At 41.3% G+C, this 20,080-nt stretch overlaps 1 long non-coding RNA gene across 1 annotated transcript; it reads right to left on the bottom strand.

Annotated features, from left to right (window-relative positions):
• Nucleotides 1-1,014: 1,014 nt before the first annotated feature.
• LOC110344094 (uncharacterized) lies at nucleotides 1,015-18,184 on the bottom strand. The gene is made up of 5 exons (XR_002386395.2): nucleotides 18,026-18,184; nucleotides 6,011-6,230; nucleotides 2,745-2,999; nucleotides 2,491-2,561; nucleotides 1,015-1,222 (listed from the first exon to the last, which is right to left on the bottom strand). It is a non-coding gene; the product is annotated as an uncharacterized LOC110344094 (long non-coding RNA).
• Between the last annotated feature and the right edge of the window lie 1,896 nt (nucleotides 18,185-20,080).

Raw genomic sequence — 20,080 nt, forward strand, 5'->3', positions numbered from 1 at the left:
CTTCAGTTAGACACCAGAGACTGGCATCAGAGTGCAGCTTAACACAAAAATGGATGTTATGTTAGTGGTGCGTGTTTTCCTTCTTTTTCTGTTGCTATTACAAAATGCTATAGACTGGATCATTTATACACATAAAGGTTTATCTAGCTCAGCATGGATGGTCTAAGAGTATGGCCCCTGAACTTGCTGCTGGATCTTTCCTGCTGCAAGATCCCCCACAGCGGAGAGAGGGTTGGAGGACAAGAGTACATGCAGGATAGGAGAGGGGCTGTGGCCTTGATGGTGACAGTGGCATTAACCATTCATGAGGTCTCTGCCTCCAGCTCCCATTGGGCTCACCTTTTCAAAAGCATTCAATGGCAATTAAAATTCAGCAGGACTATGGAGGGGCAAAAATCAAGGCATGGCTATGATGATGGACCTATTGGGTCCTCTCAGAACTTCTCCAGTGCTACATTTGAGGCCCACAGTGATTCCTCAGCCCTTTGGAACAGGAATATACTTTTATAAGTGACTCTGTGCTTTCCCTCTGGGGTTAAGATTATGTTGTATTTGCTCACAGGGAAGTCAAGTGGCCCAGACATAGAAATGCAGTCTGCAGTGTGGGAATGGGTCTGGTGATCTGAAGCATATTCATCAGCCTTTAATCTGGTTGTTCCAGTCCCAACATAAAGCCTGTCACCCTCATTCTAAGATGAGGTCAGTGTCCAGGACTCCTCCTTTGTCCCACAAAGCCCACAGTGGGTGCGTGACTCTGTTTCAAGGCTGCTGACCTCACTGTAGATTTCAATAGGATTCATAGACATTTCTAACTTCTTGCTTGTAGCCTGAGGGAAATGTTTTAATTCTGGCTCACTCACGGATAATTAACTTATGGATAGACCAAGAAATGATCAATCCAGCACCATCCAGTTTTAGTACTTCTTGAAGATGATTTATGTGCGCCCCACCAGTCCCAGAGCATTTAAAACACTCTTCATCTGGCTCTAACCAACATAATTTTAATCAGGGGAAATGAAGGCAACAGCCTCAAAGAAGGCTGTGTCCATGCCGCTCAGGTGCTAAGTTGATAAAAAACAGCATGATAACAAGCCATGCTGAGGCCAGGCTGGGTCTCCTCAGGCAGAGGAAAGAGTGCTCAGCTGAGGTCCTAAAACATCGCAGCGGAACTTGTTTGATCCTCTGTTGGTCAGCTTTCCATTATTACAACAACCTAAAATAACTAAATTATTTAGAGAAATCATTTATTTTGTCTCATCATTTCAGAGGCTCCACTCCATTATTGGCTCTGTTGTTTGGGGCCTGTGGGGAGGCAGCATAGCATGGCAGAGGTGTGTGGTGGAACAAAACTACTCCCTTTATGGCCAGGCTGCAAATGGGAGAAATTAGTAAAGATCTGGAGTTCTAATATTCCCTTCGGGATGCACCCCCGGTGGTATAAACATTTCCCATGGGGCTCCTCCTCTGAGAAGTTCCTCCAACTCTTAGTGGTGCCACCAGGGGACAAATCCTATAGCATATGAGCCTTTGGGGCACATTCAAGATCCAAAGTAAAGCAGATCCCAAGTTCTATACCAGCCATATTCACAACAGTAGGCAAGCATCTGTTTCCTCCTCTATATGTCCAAATTCCCTCATCATCCTATAGCAATAAATGAAAATAAATGTGAATATGATTTAAGAAGTGAGAGCTGGGATGTAAAAGTGTTGTTTGTGCTTATTTCTAGCCCTACACTGCAACCTCAATGAAATCCACAGCTATATTCCTTTTCCTACGCCATTTGATGTGAGTATCTGTGCATCTAAATGTAGACATAAACATATTCATAAGGAAGATGGCTGGGACTCTGATTACAAATGTGATTTTACTTTTTTTTCCTCTTGGTGCAGATGTCTATATGTCTTAAATCCCTCTAGGAGCTATGTTTTGATTTAAAAAGCTGGTTCTCCAGAAATAAGGCCTGGGCTGAGTCATCAGCTCCTGAGCTGGAAGAAGGGAGGTGATGAGGGAAATAAGGAGGCCTTTCCAGGAGGACCACTGAGCAAAGTGGGAGGACTTTATCCAGGGCTAGCTATGCAGGCTGACTTTGATCATTGGCCCGTTTTACAGATAACATTTCACTGAAACACAGGCATGCTCATCAAGTATTTTGAATCACTCTTTTGTATGATAATGGAAATATGTAGCTGCAATAGAAAATACTTTTGATTCAAAAACCTAAAGCTCTAGTATCTTCCCCTTCCGAAAGACTTTGCTGATCTCAGCTTTGTACTAACATCTGTAAACATGTCACATTTCCCACCATTCTTCATGTTGCCTCATTGAAGTATAATGAGGAATTTTCTGATGAGGAAGCAAAGCTCAGAGAGGGTATGTACTCCTCCCTTCATCATCTAGAACTAGCGTAGAGGGACTGGTGTTCAGATTCTCAGCATCTGTCTCACTCTGTGCACTCCACCACCTGTACCCCAGGGTGAAAGCCTTCTTACCTTGTCTACATGGGGGTGAAGAGTTGAAATCCAAACTCCAAGGCCTGTCCTGCCCTCAACTCAGCTCTGTACTGAACGGGAGTCGAAAGAACACTGGGTTGGGATCTCAAGTGTTTGTTCACCTGCCTCATGAGGGACTTGAGCAAGTCACTTGGTTCTTTTGGGTCTGAATTGCCCATTTGTAATATAAATGCCTAAGTTAGAAAAATATTAAATCATTGATAACTCAAACTTCTGGCCAATGTTCCAGTTACCTTCCTTTGCCACACTGCCTCTTCAGATGTTCTGTGTGACTCAGGGAGCCAGGCAACATTCTGGCAGTAGCAGGTCAGCTCACTTGAGCAGGAGTGAGCAGGGCGCTGGAGTGCTGACATGAACTTGTACTTTCTTGCCTGGCTGTTTCTTCCACCTTTTCCTGGATCCCTTCATGCCACAGCTCTGTGCTCTTGGCCCCTAATGCTTCCTGGAAAACCACAACTCTGCATAGGGTCTGGTGAGAGGGCTGGTGTCTATATAAAAAAGGGAGAGATAGCAGTCACTTATTTTGTTAGCGAAGAGTCCTTCTTTCTTTTTTCTCCTTTAATAGAATGTGCTATTTTTAAGTCGCCATCAGCCCGCAAGTGCATGTGTAGCAATTGTCCTGAACACATTTGAATAATGTCTCTGCATCCCTCTGTGATATGGTGCAGAACGGCAACTTTGTACTTTGCATTTTTATTGTGATGAAGATATTTTATGACAGTATTTGAATCTTAATGAAAAATTTCCTGAAAACAAAGCTTTTCTGGGCCACTTATATAAAAGGAAGGTGACCCAGACCCAACTCAGCTTTGGAAATCTGGGTCATGGTGGGTCTGGGCTCTATGGCCATGAGGAGCTCAGGGCAGTGTGAACATTACTCGGGGACATTCAGATTGCACAGCCTCCTAACTGGGAGCAGATTACAGCCACACTGGGGTCAAACTGGCAGCTCCAAAGTCTCTCCCATGTCCAAGAAAATGCTCACTTTTCCCTTTCCTTTCTCCCCTTGAATTTTCTGTGTGTGTGTGTGTTTATGTGTGTGTGTGTGTGTGTGTGTAAATTTGAGCTAATAGAGAGATCTTAGTATGGTAGATGGTTAGAAAGATAGCAGGGGAGCTGAAGATTCAGAGGGCATTGTGAGGCAAACCAAAGATTGATTTAGCAATTACAGGAGGCTGTTCTGTCCCTAGGCAGGAGAAACCCAGGCATGAGGTACCGTCACTTGGGCTTAGGAGTCAAAGTTTCCCAGTGGAAACCAGGCCCCATCAGGAGCTCCTGGAGGAGCTGGGCTGTGGCAAGGGCTGGTGTGAGGAGAGCTAGAGCCGAGAGGAGACAGTCACCTCCAAACACTTCCAAGGCATAGCTGTTGAGCAAGAAAGTTCCTGGCATCTCCCTTCCTTTTACCCTATCAGTGGCTCTGATTGTCTAGACTTAACAAATTATCAAGAGAGTCTGGAAAACTTAGTTTTTATGGGTCAGATTCTTAGAGTACAAGCCAGAGCAGAACAGGGTGAGGAATTTACTTGAGACAACAAGCAAAAAAATACCACTTTGTGCAGCAGTGAATTCTGTCAAATTTGATTCCTGTTACAAAAGTCTCCACTGTCAAGGGACGATTTCCTTCTGCACACAAAACATGCCTGTGACGGAGGACAACAGACATGGAACTAAAGTGGCAGTCACCTGTAATCCCAGTGCTCTGGGAGGTTGAGGCAGGCAAGTTCATGTCCAGCCCGGGCAATTTAGCAAGACCCATATCAAAGTAAACAAAGAAAGGAAAAGGTTTGGGGCTATAGCTTAGTGGTACTGGGTTAAATACCAGTACTACTAAAAAAAAAAGATGATAGAAGGAGAGGAAGAAGGAAAGGTAAAGGAAGGTGGGGGGAGAGACAGAGAGAAAGGAGTTAAGAAAAAGAAGAAGAGGAAGAAGAGAAGAGACAAGCAAAGAAGAGAAGGGAAGGGAAGAGAAGAGGACAGGGAAAAAGAAAGAAATGGAACTAAAAAGAGAAGATGAGATGGTAAAACTGGGAGTAGGCCCTGGGTATGTGAGAAGCCAGGAGCCACACAGACTGTTGCTGACATGTGGGTTACAAACCAATGCACTGGTGGTTGAACATGCTCTAGCAGAACTGTAAATCTCAGGAGACTCTTATGATCCCAGGGACTGGCAAACTGCACACCCAGTGTTTGACCCTCATCAAGCAACATATGGCTTAAGCTTTGGCCTTGGTCCTAGAAGTGCCAGCCCATGCCTGGCCCTTTATGCATAGCCAATGTTGTCACCCATTGTACACTCCAGACTCACAGAAGCCAGCATTACACCAAAAGCTGCCTTCAAGGCAGCTACCCAAGTTGCCTCTCAGCTTTGGCCCCAGCCACCTTTGCATGGGCTTTATTTTCTGAGTATAAAGATTTGACTTTTATCCCTACTTCTTCTACTTCCTACAGAGTATTTTTCTGAGGTGCTCCTGGGTTACCCTGCTACTTCCCACAGACTGGAAGAATTCCCTGCTCTATCAGCTGGACTGCAGAATGCTCCCCTGGCCCTTGCCCTGTCTGCTATGGCCAGCTCCAGCCCCAGAGAGGATACATCTGAAGACAAACAAGAGGAGGACAGAGTCTCTGTTGGATGGGTAGAATCACATGGGAGGGTGAAAAGGAAAGAGGTTTCTAGTGCACTCTCTCCAATAGTCAAGGAGATGTGGCTGTCAAGGATACAATGCGTTGCCTGTTTTGCACACATCACAGGTTCCTCCTTAGTCAGCAGCACCCAGGCCCTTTCATCCAGTGTGCAAGTTCCAGGGCATCACCATCAATTTCTCCCTCTCAAATACCATGATCATTTCATTTCTTTCAGGAATCTGTTGGCTTATTACATCAATAAGTTCAACTTCTTGTATTCAAATACTAATTCTCTCACTGACTACCCTTGTCCCTTCAGAGAATAATTTTTCTTCTCTAAGTCTCCAAATCTTCACCTCTAAAAAAGATAGAATATTGGCATGTTCTATACAGAGTTCTGATGGAAAAAATAAGTAAGGGAAATTCCATAAAGAACTTCACACAATAAGGCTCAATAAAGCTCATCACATCATCACCACCATCTGACTATTGTCCAAGACTAAGCAGCAGTAATAGTCTTCCTCCCTCTCTGATCCCTTTGTGCTTCCCACAATCACTCTACCAGCTTGTTTTAGGTATTTTTATTACCATTTCCTACTGGGAAAAAGATAGCAGGTACCACCTGTCACAAAAGCTATTTTTAAAATTCCTACATAATTCTCACTCACAGTAATTTTTAAATCATTAATTTGTTTTGGAGCTTAGTGGATTTTCTGGATTCCTTTTTTTTTTTTTTTGTCTAGAAACATAGAAGCATCTTTGGCTGTTCTTCTAGTCTCTCTCAATTTTGTGCCTCGTGAAAACTCCATCATTCAGTACCCCACGTTCAGGTTTACCCTTTGGGTTCCCTAAGTTTCATCTGCAGATGTTGGCTTACCTTCCAGGCCTCTGCCAGCTGACGGACTCAACTTCCAACCATTTCCACAACTCAGACATTTTTGGGAGTTTGAAGTGAGGAAAGGGGTCCTTATTTATAAAAATCTCAAGCACAGTCAGTCTTCTGAAACGGCATCCCTCACTGTCAGCTGAGGTGCACCATGGTTGACTTGTAGGCAGCTGTCCTTGTTTATCTGCTGAATTGCTTACCAGATTATGCCCTAAAAAGTGGGTAATGGAATAGGAAATAAAATATTTGCTTATATTTGAATAATTTTGTGTCCATTGCAGTAGCATCAAAATCTGGGTTGCCAGATTCTTAGCCTTGTGAGTTTTCAATTTGACATTCATGCAAAAAAGTTTAAAAACCTGATATTTTAGTACAGATTGAAAATGGGGCATAAAGAGGAGAAGGTTGCAGCTTCAGTCCTTATGAGGTGCACGACTTGAGCAAGTTTATTAATAGCTCAGTGCTTCAGTTTGCTCATCAGCAAAACAAGAAGAATGACAATGCATACTTTATAAGATGTGGTTTAGATGAATGAGTATGTGTAAAGCACTGAGAGCAGTCCCTGGATTGCTCCTAACATAAACATTTGACCTTCATAATCTCAAAGGTCTCAGCTGCATGAAATAGCAAACATTCATTTCTCCCTGTTCACAAATTCCTGGGGCATCTCTAAGCCACAGGTAGCATGGGGCATGTTTTGCTTCTCCTCCTTGAGCGCATGGGCTGGGCAGGAATAGTCTTCTATTCCGGAGGCAGAAGTACAAGATGATCAACTCAAACAACAATCAGATTAAGATACTACTTCTTTCTCATCTGGTGAAGTGGTGTTGGCCAAACTAGACATGAGGGTGAGCCCAAAATCAATGACATGGAAAACATATTCTGTCTTTAGGAGAGAAACTGTAAAGTTGGATGACCAAGGATACAGATTCAAATGGAAGAGAGTATGAAGAATTGGGACTAATTAAATCTACCACATTAAAATACAATGAAAACTCAATTAATGGTAGTTCTTTGCAGTGGTACTACCCATAAACACTCTGGAAAAGGGGAAGTTCTGATTCCATGCATCTCTTCAATCCCTTCTTTTTCTTCCTGAGTTCTACTCACATTGGCAACACAATTTCTCTCATTAACTTCCCCTTAGTAAAATGTAACAGGGCACTTGCCTGTTCCTCTTGCTCTTCAAGACAGTTGGAGAATGACAGGGATTCTGAAGCATAGCTGATAGCTATATGCATTAACACTGCAAGCAGTACACTCATTTTAATAGAGCTCTCTGGACAAAAGCATTAAATTCAGAAAACACTGTAGGTTTGTAGATGGAGGTACTTAGGGACCTGAGAAATACAGACTAATAAATACACCCACAAGGATATGAAGTTGGCTTTGGCATTCATAGGCTGAACAATAACTCCCCAAAGATAATCACATCTTAATCTCTGGAACTTGTGAATATGTCACCTTGTATGACAAAGAGACTTTGGCATTATGGGGGGGGGGTTATTTTGGGTTTTTTTTAATGCCAGGGATTGAACTCAGGACCTTGCATTTTCAAAGCAGGTGGTGGCGGCACTGAGCTAAATCTCCAGCCCAGCATTGGGATTAATTTAAGGATCATGAGATGGCAGATCATTTTAGATTATCCAGTGGGCCCAATATAAATACTAGAACTTTAAAGAAAGGTTGTAATGTTCGAAGGTAGTGAGAGGACAGAAGTGGAGGAAGGTGTGATTTGGAGTGAGCCACACTCCTCCCCAAAGTGTGCTTTACAAATCACCTTGGATGTCCTCCTGCCGGTCAGGTTGGCACCATCAAGCTTAACCACCACACTGTGTGTTCTAAACTGTGGTCCCATGAGGTACGCTCAGAAGCATATTTTTTTCCACCAAACCAACCAAAGCACCAAAGCACGGTGAAGGAGAAGAAATGGGGTAATTATAATAAAAATATACCAATACACTGAAACCTTTCACCTGGAAAAACAGAGAATGAGAGAGATGATCCATAGAAATTATCAAATCCTTTTGGGTAAAAAATAGCAAGGATTCCTACCCTGTCAGAGGGTTTCAGCAGAGCGTTGGATGGGTTTCTTAGCAGACAGTCTCAGTTTTACCTGGGGAAGAAGCCCACCTGGTCTTTCAGGTTCCGTGGCCTTAGGCACCCCATGGTGTTGCACCCTGCTGCTGAGGACTGCACATCCCATGACCACCTGTGGTGGGTGAAGTTTCAGGGCTCCAGAGGGGAGTTGTTGTTCAAGCAGAAAGGCTGTGGGTTGCTGACTGTCATGTTTAGGTTTTCTACTATCATGACTTCAGTTCTCTCAAGTTCAGCAAGCTTCCAGTCTTTTTGCTTCTACTCAGTCACATGAAAATTAATCACAGGCCACGTCTAGAGCTTTTAACCAGAAAGGGCCTCATCTTTTATTTACTGACCTTTATACTTTGCTGTGTCTTGTTTTCTCAAATTAACAGTCACTTCCTTGACTCACGTGAAACAAAGATCTTAGATAGAAATGTAATGCCTTTAATCTCATATTTCTCAGACTTCGTAACTTCCCTTGAGAGGAGACCAGTCTTATCTCTTGTAAAGGCAGCAATTTTACAGCCACTATTTATAACTGCTTCAGTTTGGGGTACAAACACATTTAACCTTTTCAGCTGTGCAAGGCTTAAATTATGTGATTCCTGCTCAATCCAGATCGCAGGGTGTAAGCAAGGGCAGCTCCCTAAGTAAACTGGCATTTTTCTCTCTCTGTGCTTATAGTATGGGATGCTATGAGCGTCTCTCTTTCTTGTAGGACTCTGCAGAGAACAGCAAGAAGAGGCAAGTGCACACCAGAAATTTTAAGTTTTCTACAATTTCTCTAATGCTTCAATTTGGGTGGGCATCTGACTTCTCAGGTATAGACTCCCAAATGTTTCTCCACTGCGTTAACAAGGGCAGAGAGGTCTTTAGACTGCAGGGACTGTATCCTTAGCATTGACTTTCCAATCTCTTCCATTCAGCCAAACTGACATTTTAACTTCTCTTATAGCCAGCATCCCATGTCTAGGAATTAATTTCTGTATCAATTAAGTTTTGTTTCAACTGTAAACAAGAGAAAACCCAAATATCTGATTTAAGGAATTTGGGGGTAGTATAGCAGTCCTGGGGTTTTCAAGGTACTAAGTTCCTTTTTCTTTTTTATTTCTCCTCATCAAGATTGCGTCATTGCCCAAAATGTCTGTTGACTCTCTAGTCATCATCTACATGTTCCAAAGCAGAGGAAGGTGAAAGTAAAGGGGTTTTGAACAAGAAGTAAAGTCTTCTAACGCAGATGAGTTGACTAGATCTGAAATTCTCTCCTCTGTTCTTCTCCCAGTGATTGCTATTTATATCAATTTGGCCTTGTCCAACTTTCCAGAAGGCTTGGAAGTGTACATGATTACACAAAATAAAACTGAATTTCTCTTAGAAGAAAGGAGAAACACAGACTACCGGGCAAACAACTATCAGTCTCTTCCATGTTCCCTGGGAATTCTGTCTGCCCCTGACTTATACTGCCAAGAATATGACCAATGCCTCACTGATGCTATAGCTGATTGCAGTATGGAGCTAAATATTTCAAGGGGGAGGGAAACAATAATTTGGAGTTACCTACAGCTTAATGGCAGTAAATTTGATGTCCCTTCCTGACAATGGGTTTATATATAAGAGGGAACAAGATGGAAAAAAATAAAGCAAACAGTTACAGGGCACCAGAGTGGAGAAGGGAAAAAGGATGAAAGTGAATGCACACCGACAGCAACTCTGTTAGTTTCTATAAGGTGTCTCTATGGTGAGCAGATGACCAGCTTCCCTTTAACACATCCCCGCCATGATGAGGATCACATGGAGAAGACTCTTTTATGCCCTGTCACCCCAGAGTGGCCTTCCAGTCACTCCAGCCACACTCACTCACTCCAGAACATGGTGGACTGAGGACGGAGAGAGAGCACATCAGGCTCTGCTATGTTCTTGTTCCCTGTTGGGTGGTGGGTTCTTACTCTTGGGTGGCTGCTTACCACAGGACTTGGTATTGTCTTCATGGTGAAATGATCATTTGGCTTCTAGAGTGATGATTTTCACCCATGGCTGTGATGACTTAGCCAACCACACACGAGGCCAGGAATAGATCAGACACAACAGTGGGCTTGTCCCCAATGTGCCTGACCAGACACTGAGAAATGATTAGGGCCCCTGAGCACCCATTAAGGGGATGCTCTAATGAACTCTTCAGGCTTGGGACACTGATTTCCACACCTGCTGGAGATGCTACTATCAAAAGGCTGCCTTCTGATTCTCTCTCTAAGATTCTCCCTCAGCCAAAGAAAGCCACTTTACGCATTGTCATGCCATATCCCCCGGAAAATTTCTCACCCAGTTATTGACCAGATGCAGGGAGATAGGGGTTAATAAAGCCCTCACCTCCCAACTCTACGATCCATGCAGCACTAGGTTAGCTCATAGGACTTATCAAGGCCCAGTTCCAATTATCTCTTTTCCAGCCCAATGTCTCCCTTGAGTGCCCTGCTCCCTCCTCTTTCAGGAGAGCACTTCTCTGCTACAACTTCTGCACATGATTTCCAGTCTCACAGTTGGTTTTCAGGACACCTGAATTGCCATTGCCCAAGGATGAGGAGAGAAGACAGAAACTGCCACTGGGCTCACAGTCTACCTACCTGAGCGAGTGTCATTCCTTCAGGACAGAACCCAGGTTAGTGTGGTCATCTACGGCACCACTCATGGTGCAGAGGCTGTGGGCGACCTCCAAACACTGCCTTCCCACTAATGATCTATAAAGGTCTGGCAAGAATTTACTTAAACATTTGTGTGCCTGTTATATTTTTAACCTGCCTCATCCATTTGGGAAATTGATTTTATAAATTTATTAGAATGTTTATTTAAAGCATAAATTTTTCAAATGACACTTCTTTCAAACTTTGGTGGATGTCTTCTGTTGATGGTGAATTACAAATAATACCCTGTCCTTGGCCTGTGCTGCAGAGGAGGCACAGATATTTGTTCTCTGATGTGCATCTTGGCTCTAATGTGCACTTCCTTGTCCTCTTCAGGCCTTTTGAGGAACACTGTGCTGTGAGTGTGAGTGTGCACTGGGAAAGTGTGAGGGAGTTTGAGTCCCCCTAAGAAGTTAGAGATAAAGGAAATAAGGCTTCAACTAGTACAATCCACATACAGTGTTTAGCAATGGAGATGAGTAAATAAAAGCCTGTCTGCAAAAATGTGATCAAAGGGTTTGAATTATTGCCCTATTCTCCACAAGGTGACCTAGGTCTCAACCAGGCAGGACAGGAATGTGTGACTTTTTGGAAAGGAAATGCTTGTCCATTGGATTGTAATGTTCAAACACACTGGACCAGCCTGGACCCCAACAACAGGACAAAGATTGGCAGTATTTTTCCAGAACTGTCCAAGCTGCTGAGACACTGAAATTCCAATACAACCTTAATTTAATTGCCAGAAAGGTGTTCTGTACCAAAGGTAGGAATGATTCATCACCCCACATCATGGCCTGGATAAGATCTTCCAGACTCTCCACTTCCCTCTGCTCTGATGCCATCCTTACTACACAACTTAGAGTTATTACTTTGACCTCTTCAGGAAGAAGCCGTCCCCCAGCAGGAGAAATGAGATTTCTTGTCAATGCATCAAAATATCTTCCACTGTGCACTAAAAAGGCATCAATCCTCTGAAGTTCTTTGACTTTAATTCAGTTAGTTTGAGTCAGGGCCTCTGATTCGCTTTGACTGTAGGACAATGACAAATTTAGGATTCATGGTCAAAGTGAATTCACCAAGGTGAGTACCTACTCATGAAACCACTTTGCAGACAGCCATGCAGTCCCCATCTGATGAAGTCCTCATCTCTCAGCATAGGCATGGCTCCTTGAAGTGTTGGTAAGGGTCTGTCTGTCTCATGTTTTTTTTTCTTTTTCATATTTTTTCCTTTCCCTTCTTTTCTTTCCCCAACTCCTCCCACTTCCCCTTTAGACCTTTTCTTCCTGTCTTACAATACTTATTATACATTTTGATTCTTACTTACACTTTCAGTTTCTCACACCAGAGAAAGTATTTGGAATTTACACATGTGTGTCCTATTTATTTCACTTAAGAGTATGGCCTCAATGTGCATCTATCTAGCTATAAATGACCCTAGCTTCTCATTCTTTATGGCTGAGTAGTACTCCATTTTTTTAAAAAATACATCTTTTTTATCCAGTCTCCAGTTGATAGGCACTTGGGCTGTTTCCAAGTTTTAGCTATTACAAACTGTGCCCCTACAAACATGGGTGTGCATATATCACTGTGGTATGATACTTTTAATTCTTTTGGGAAGATACCCAGCAGGGGACTAGCTGGGTCAAATAGGACCTCTAGTCCTAGCTTTCTGAGGAACCTCCATATTGATTTCCACAGTGGTGGCACCAGTCTGCACTCCCACCAACAATGGAGAAGGATTCCTTTCTCCCCAAAACCCAGCCAACATTTGTTATTGGTTGATTTCTTGATAGCAGCCATTCTTTCTGGAGTGAGGTAGAATCTCAGTGTTGTTTTCATCTGCATCTCTCCAATGACCTGTGATGTTGAACATTTTTCATATGTTTATTTGCTGCCTTTACTTCTTTGTTTGAGAAATGTCTTCATTTCAGATGCCCATTTTTGAATTGGGTCTTTATATTTGGAGGGTCTGATTTTTTTTTTTTTTTGAGTTCTTTATGCATTCTGGATAGTAGACCTTTGTCTGAGGAACAGCTGGTAAAACTTTTTTCCCCACATTGTAGGTTGTCTCTTAGGTCTGTTGGTGGTTTCTCTTGCAGTGCAGAAGCTTTTTATAAGATGAGCTCCCACATGTTGATTTCCTGTGCTAGTTCCTATGATATTGAGGTTTTGTTCATAAAGTTTTTTCCTATGCCAATGTCTTCAAGAGTTCTACCTAACTTATCTTCCAACAAGTTTAGTGTTTCTGTTTTAATATTTAGATCTTTGATCCACTTTGATTTTAGTTTAGTGCATGGTGAAAATATGGGTCTAATTTTAATCTGTGGCAGGTTGAAATCCAGTTTTTCCAGCACCATTTATTAAAGAACCTATCTTTCCTCCAGTGAGAGTAGTTGGCTCCTTTGTCAAAGATGAGGTGGCTGAGTATGTCTGGAGATGTTTCTGCATCTTCTAATCTATTCCACTGATCCTCCAGTCTCTTTCTTTGACAGTACCATGCTGTTTTTATCACAGTGGCTTTGCAGTATAGTTTCAAGTTGGGCATTGTGATACCCCCTCTCATGTCTCTGTTGCCTAGAATTGCTTTTGGTATTCTAGGTCTCTTCTGGTTCCTAATGAATTTTTGGATTGTTTTCTCTAGTTCTGTGAAATATACTGTTGGGATTTCAATAAGAATTGCACTGAATTTATATAGCAGTTTTTGAAGTATGCCCATTTTCACTGTATTATTTCTTTCTACCCAGGAACAAGGGATGTCTTTCCATTTTCTTATGTTGCATTCAATCTCATTTTTTCAAAGTGTTGCAGTTTTCAAGGTAGAGGACTTTAACTTCCTTCATTAGATTGATTCCTAGATATTTCATTTTTGGGATGCTATTGTGAAAGAAATTATTTCCCCAATTTTTCTTTCAGTGAGTCTGTTATTTGTGTACAAGAAGGTTATTGATTTTAGAGTGATGACCTTGTATCCAGCTACTCTACTGAATCTGTCAATTAAGTCTAGAAGATTTTTAGCAGAGTTTTTTGGGTCTTCTATGTAGAGTATCATGTCATCAGCAAATAATGACAGTTTAACTTCTTCCTTTCCTGTCTTTATTCTTTTTATTTCTTTTTGTTGTCTAATTGCTGTGGCTAATGTTTCCAGAACTATATTGAACAGGAGTGGTGATAATGGACATCCTTGTCTTGTTCTGGATTTTAGCATGAAAGATTTCAGTTTTTGACCAGTTAGTATGCCGTTGGCTGTTGGGTTTTTCATGGATAGCCTTTGTCAGATTGAGATAAAGACCATTTATTCCAATTTTCTGTAGGGTTTTTATCATGAACGGGTGCTGGATTTCATCGAATGTTATTTCTGCATCTATTGAGATGATCATATGGTTTTTCTCCTTGAGTCTGTTAATGTACTGTACTACATTTATTGACTTACGTATGTTGAACCATCCTTATATCCCTGGGATGAATCCAACTTGGTCAGGGTGTATGATCTTCTTGATGATCCGCTGTATTCTGTTTGCCAGTATCATATAGAGGATTTTTGCATCTATGTTTATTAGGGAGATTGGCCTGTAGTCCTCTTTTTTGCTTGGGTCTTTCTCTGCTTTTGGAATCAAAATAACGCTTGCTTCTAGGAATGAATTTGGGATTATTGCTTCCCAAACCAGCACTACGGTCTGATAATATACAGGGGATACTTCAATTCCTTTGCATTTACTTAAACATGTTCTATGAGCCAGCATTTGGTCTATTTTGGAGAATTACCTGTGTGCAGCTGAAAAGAATGTGTATTCTGATTTTGTGGGGTGGAACACTCTTTAGACATTAAATCCATTTGTTCAAAAGTTTGGTTCAGTTCTAATATTTCGTTGTTGATTTTTTGTCCAGATGGACTCTTTATTTGTGACAGTGGGGTATTGAGATTCCCCATTACAATTGTATTAGTGCTTATTTGGTTTTTCATGTCCATTAATATTTGTTTTATATAGTTGGATGCACTAGTATTTGGTGAATACATATTTATGATTGTCATCTCTTCTTCTTGGATTGTTCTCTTTACAAGGTTTTGGTGACCTTCTTTGTCTTAGTTAGATTTGATTTGAAATCTACTTTGTCTGAATATAAGATAGCTAACTCTGCTTTTTTTTCTGGGTTCCTGTCACATGGAGAATTGTTTTCCATCTTTCTATTTTCAGTCTATGAATTTCTTTTTTAATTAAGTGTGTTTCTTGTATATAGCATATTGTTGAATTTTGCTTCTTAATCCATTCTACCAGTCTATTTCTTTTGATTGGTGAATTGAGGCCATTAAAATTGATGGTTATAAAAAATTGATGGTTATAATTGATACATATTGACTTATCCTTGTCATGATATTTTCCTGTTGTTGGCTCTTTTAGTTTTTATTTTTCCCCCATTTCCCTTTAATTTCTTGCCTTGCCCAATGGCTTTGCTCTGTTGGGCCCTGTGGAGGTATGAAGCTCATTGCCTTTTTCTAGGATATTGTTTAGAATTGTATGGAGTGCTGGTTTGGTATTCATGAAATTTCTCAGGTGTTCTTTGTTGTGGAAGTATCTTATTTCCCCCTTGATTTTTTAAAATTAGTTTTATTGGTACATTTAAGGTATAAAATATAATGACATTCATCATTGGAAATTTGTACCTTTACATAATCCATCTTAGTTCTGATTTTTCCCCATTCAATTCTGAAAGATAATTTGCAGGATACATAAATCTAGGTTGGAGGTTATTTTCTTTTAAGACTTGAAATACTTCACTCCAGGCTCTCCTTGACTTCAGGGTTTGTGTTGAAAAGCCTGCTGTGATTCTGATGGGCTTTTCTTTGTATGTGATTTGTTTCTTTTCTCTAGCTGATTGTAGGACTTTGTTCTTCTGTTGAGTTTCTGGAATCTTGACTATTATATGTCTAGGTATAGATTTTTTTGATCATGGCTAGTTGAAGTCCTATATGCCTCACTTACCTCTACGTCAAATTCATTTCTTATGCTTGGGAAGTTTTCTGCCATTATTTCTGTGAAGATATATATATATATATATATATATATATATATATATATATATATATATACATATATATATATATACACACACACACACACACATATATATATATATATATATATATATATATATATATATGTCATTTGTATGTTCTCCTGCTTTTTCCTGGACTCCTATCAGTCTTATGTTATTCTTCTTTGCATCATCTGACAGCTGCTGGATTGATTTCTCATGATCCCTTTAAGAAATCTCTCTTTTCATGGTCACTAACTGCAATCCTGCCTTCTATATCTGATATTCTGTGTTCATATTGGCTTATTCTGCTGCAAATACTTTCAATGGAGTTTTAATCTCCTGGATATCTGTTTGAATCTGTTTCATGGATTCCATTTTTTTTTCCTATGTTGGGCATTCATGGTTTCCATTTCTTTCCTATGCTGGGCATTCATGGCTTCCATCATGGTCCTGCACTCATCTATTATTTTTTTTTATGTTTCTATTCTAGAGCCTCTAATCACATCTTTCATTCTGCTCACCATCTCTGTAGTTATCTGGGAAATTATTTCTGTTTTGAATTTTTCTAGAGTCTTGTTCATCTGTTTTGTTACTTCCTGTGCTATCAGTTCAGGGTGCCCAGGTTGTTGATTATTAGATTTTTCCGCTTCAGTGGCTCCAGAATTTGCCTTTGGTGAGCTTCAAGTCTGGATGGATTTGCACCTTGTTTAGCTGTCTTCTCATTTCTATTTTTCTTGTTGGTGCTGTTTTTGGTTTAGTTCCTGGATTAATACTTCAATATTGCTTATTGTGAGTATCTTTCTTGCTTCTATTTAGAACCCTTATGGAATGATTTCTTCTCAGAAGTATCTTCCAGTCATAGCTGGTCTTTAGACTTTGAGTCTCTAATGACTCAGGCAATTTTGTTTTCAGTATACCAGGAAGGACAATTGATTAGTTCAATCACAATACCTTAGCCCAAGTGATACAATCAGCATCAACAATAGCATCAAACACAGCTTAGAAAATGACAATCTGTGGTAGTTATTGATCTGTCACCTTTTAACCACATGAACTAGTTCAAAATCAAGGACCAGCCCAAAATATGTTTGTAGTAAATAAACCCTTCAATATAGCAAATTTATCCTTCTGGATGAGGACTTAGAAAGAGTTGGGGAGGTAGGGATAGAGAGATAGAAGGAGTGGAAAAGGTTAGAGGTGAGGCTAAAGGACACAGGATGATCATGCAAACTTTGGGAAACTGTTGAAGACAAGAGGGAAAGACAGAGTGAAGGAACAAAAACAAGAACAGAATAAACTAACATCAATAGGGAAGCTAGAAACTGTATTTACCTTCCTATAAGAATAATGACAATTGAGAGAAGGAAAGAGAGAAAAAAAATATGAAATAGGACAGGAACAGGAACAAAGAGGGAGAGAAATGAAGAACAAGAAGGAGAGAGAGAGAAAAAAAATATATAACATTTTTAAAAAGGACCTCCTTCAGGGTATGTCTCTGTTGTCGCAGTAGACAATGTGGGCAGCAGTGTGCAGATCTAAGTCGATTAGTCTCAGTAATCCAGCTGTAGTCCACTGAGATTCAGACTGATTTCTGGCTGCAAGGCTCAAGTTGAGGTCTCTGACCTCCTGCAGGATTGAACTTTACAAGATTCTACTGCAGGTTTCAGCTGCCCTTCCCCCAAAGTGAGTCTGGGTTCCAGTGGGAGGCGCTGATCCCACCAACTCACCAACCACCGTGGTCCAGTGTACCTTTATTGCAGAGATTTTCTTCACTTTGCCAGTGAGCTTCAATTTTCATTGAGAGGCCTTCTCTCTGTTGTTCACTTCTGCTCTATCTTCTGAAGCTCATAACCAGGGGCTTTATGGGCCCCCAGTGCCTCTGCAGTGTGGATCGAGATACCATGCAGCCTATGTAGCATGGTCCGGGGACATATCTCATGTTTTTATAACCAGGAAAAACTGAAATTCTGAACATCACTGGCAGATATTGGGGATTCTCTGTAAACTTGTCCTTCTGGATGACTCATAGAAATCAGAGATAAAACTGCCTTCCATGCTGGAGAGATTTAATATACATACATATATATTTTTTCCCATCACAATAGTGCCTCTTAATCCCACTTTAGATCTCTATCCATATATAAAATACACTCTGTTTGACAAAGTATTTTCCTCCATTCATAGATGCTTAGATGAGGTGGGAATCACTTACCAAAAGCTTCAGGAAAATTTGCACTAATCAGGACTGATGGATCTGACTCCTGTCTGCAGAAGACCCTCAGTCACCTGAATTCCTGAGCTCTGAGAACAATCACAGCCCATTCCTGCATCCTGAAGCCTCCCCACCTCCATCCCCATTCCCAACCCTGCTGTCAGGAACAATGGGTAGGACAGGACACATCTGTTCCACCTGCTAGGTGTCACAATGCCTGTTGCTATAGCCACATACTCAGCCAGTCTTGTTTCCTCAATCTCAGACTCCTGCTTTGAGTTACCCCACCTAAGCTTGTCCCTCCCTATCTGTAAAAGATACAGCTCCATAAACTGAATTCAGACTCTCCTTTGGAGTTACTACAGGAGGTACCAGCCAGAACTCCCAAATTCAGGAAGTCTGTGTTCTTTCCTGGGTTGTTATCATTTACTTAACAGTAACATTGGTGCTTTCTCTGCTCTGGACTTGTAAGTTGGTTCTCCAGACCACCACTGCCCAACAGCTCAAAGAGCAGATGGCTAGGAGCAGTACACAACAGATGGCTCATGTTCCTTTTGATAGGAATGCTTTCCTTTTTCTTCTGGCCCATAACTCTCATCTCATTATCACAATTCTGCTTCTTAAATGTGGCCTGCCCAGATTTAGTTTCCTTCTAGCCATCCAGCTCTTGCTTCAATCTCAGAGTCCCAAATACCTTGTGGGGTAGACTCTCTTTTGACTCTAATGGATTAGCTCATCTCTGTTTAGCTATCCATGGTCCACTCTCCATTCCTTTCTCCATTATGACTGGGTAAGAGATACAAAGATGCTTCTGAAGTCCATACTTTCATAGTATTCTCTTGCTTGCCTGGGAAAAAAGAATGGAGTTGCTCTTTCACTCCATGCTTTTCACCTATAGGAGACTGCCTGGATGGAGGCCCAAGCTGGCAGCACAATGGTGAGGCTGGGGATGGAGATATGCACCTGGAATGGTATTTGTGGAGCAACTACTCATGCTGCTTGTGCTGTGTAAGGCTGGGCTAAGAGGACAGCTATTATTTTGTCCCTGGCCTCCAAGATCAACAAGGATCTATTGACTGTAAGCCTATAAGAGGAAGTCTCTAACCTCAAGCTGTCAACTCGTTGTTTGCTGAGATGCAGACACCTGTTTGTGTGATCACTTGAAGTTTGGCAGGCTCTAGGTGAAAACAAACAAACCCTACCAAGAGATTAAAGCATATAGGATTAAGGCATAAGCACTAAAATGGAGAGGACAATTGTAATCAGCTGGCCCCTGGACTTGTCTGCAGGTGTGACAGAAAACTGATAGCAGGGGTGAGCGATTTGACCTCCCTTTTGGTCTTGTCTAGAATATTATTATCTTTGGTCATACTGTTTCTGCTGGATGCTCAAGATCAAGTCAAAGTGAGAACATTATTAGTCAAAATTAACCTTTTGTCAAATATCAAGGTCAGCTAAGGCTATCCAGGGGTAACTTGTGGGACCATGTGTACAGCCTCTCAGCTCCTTTGTCAGTGTCAGCCACCAGGATGGGTCACAGTCTTTCTTGACCTTGTGGCTTCCAAAGCAGGGGGGATATTCTTTTCTGGTGACTCTCCTTTTTATCATACTGTACAGGGGATGATTTTTCTTCTTTGGGGTCCACCCATCTCCTTGCTCAGGAGGTTGGGTGACTCACAAAGTTATAGAATCTTATAGGAAAGGTCCTCTGTTGTCCTGGGTCCTTGTTGACCTTGGAGGGCCACGGCCAAAATATTGGCTGTCCCCTGGTCCAATTATTTTTTCCCTGGTCTCTAATCCTCAGTTGTTGAACACCCAGAAGGACTGGTTACATCAGCGTTGATGGGAACAGTAGATTTAATTTTATGATCATATCAAGACATCAAACACTTTTAAATAGATAACATGACCAGGGAACGGCTATTTCTTGCCAATCATGGTTATCCCAGAAGCCAAACCTCTGTAAATGCCAGAAAATAACAATTATGAAGTTTTATAGAGAAAATTTGAGATTGAGGACAGCATAACATTTTGGCATAATAATTATGATGACAT

This window comes from Heterocephalus glaber, unplaced genomic scaffold, assembly GCF_053883595.1.
Source record: "Heterocephalus glaber isolate CG9 unplaced genomic scaffold, H.glaber_assembly_v1.0 deba00001461, whole genome shotgun sequence".
NCBI lineage: Eukaryota > Metazoa > Chordata > Mammalia > Rodentia > Bathyergidae > Heterocephalus > Heterocephalus glaber.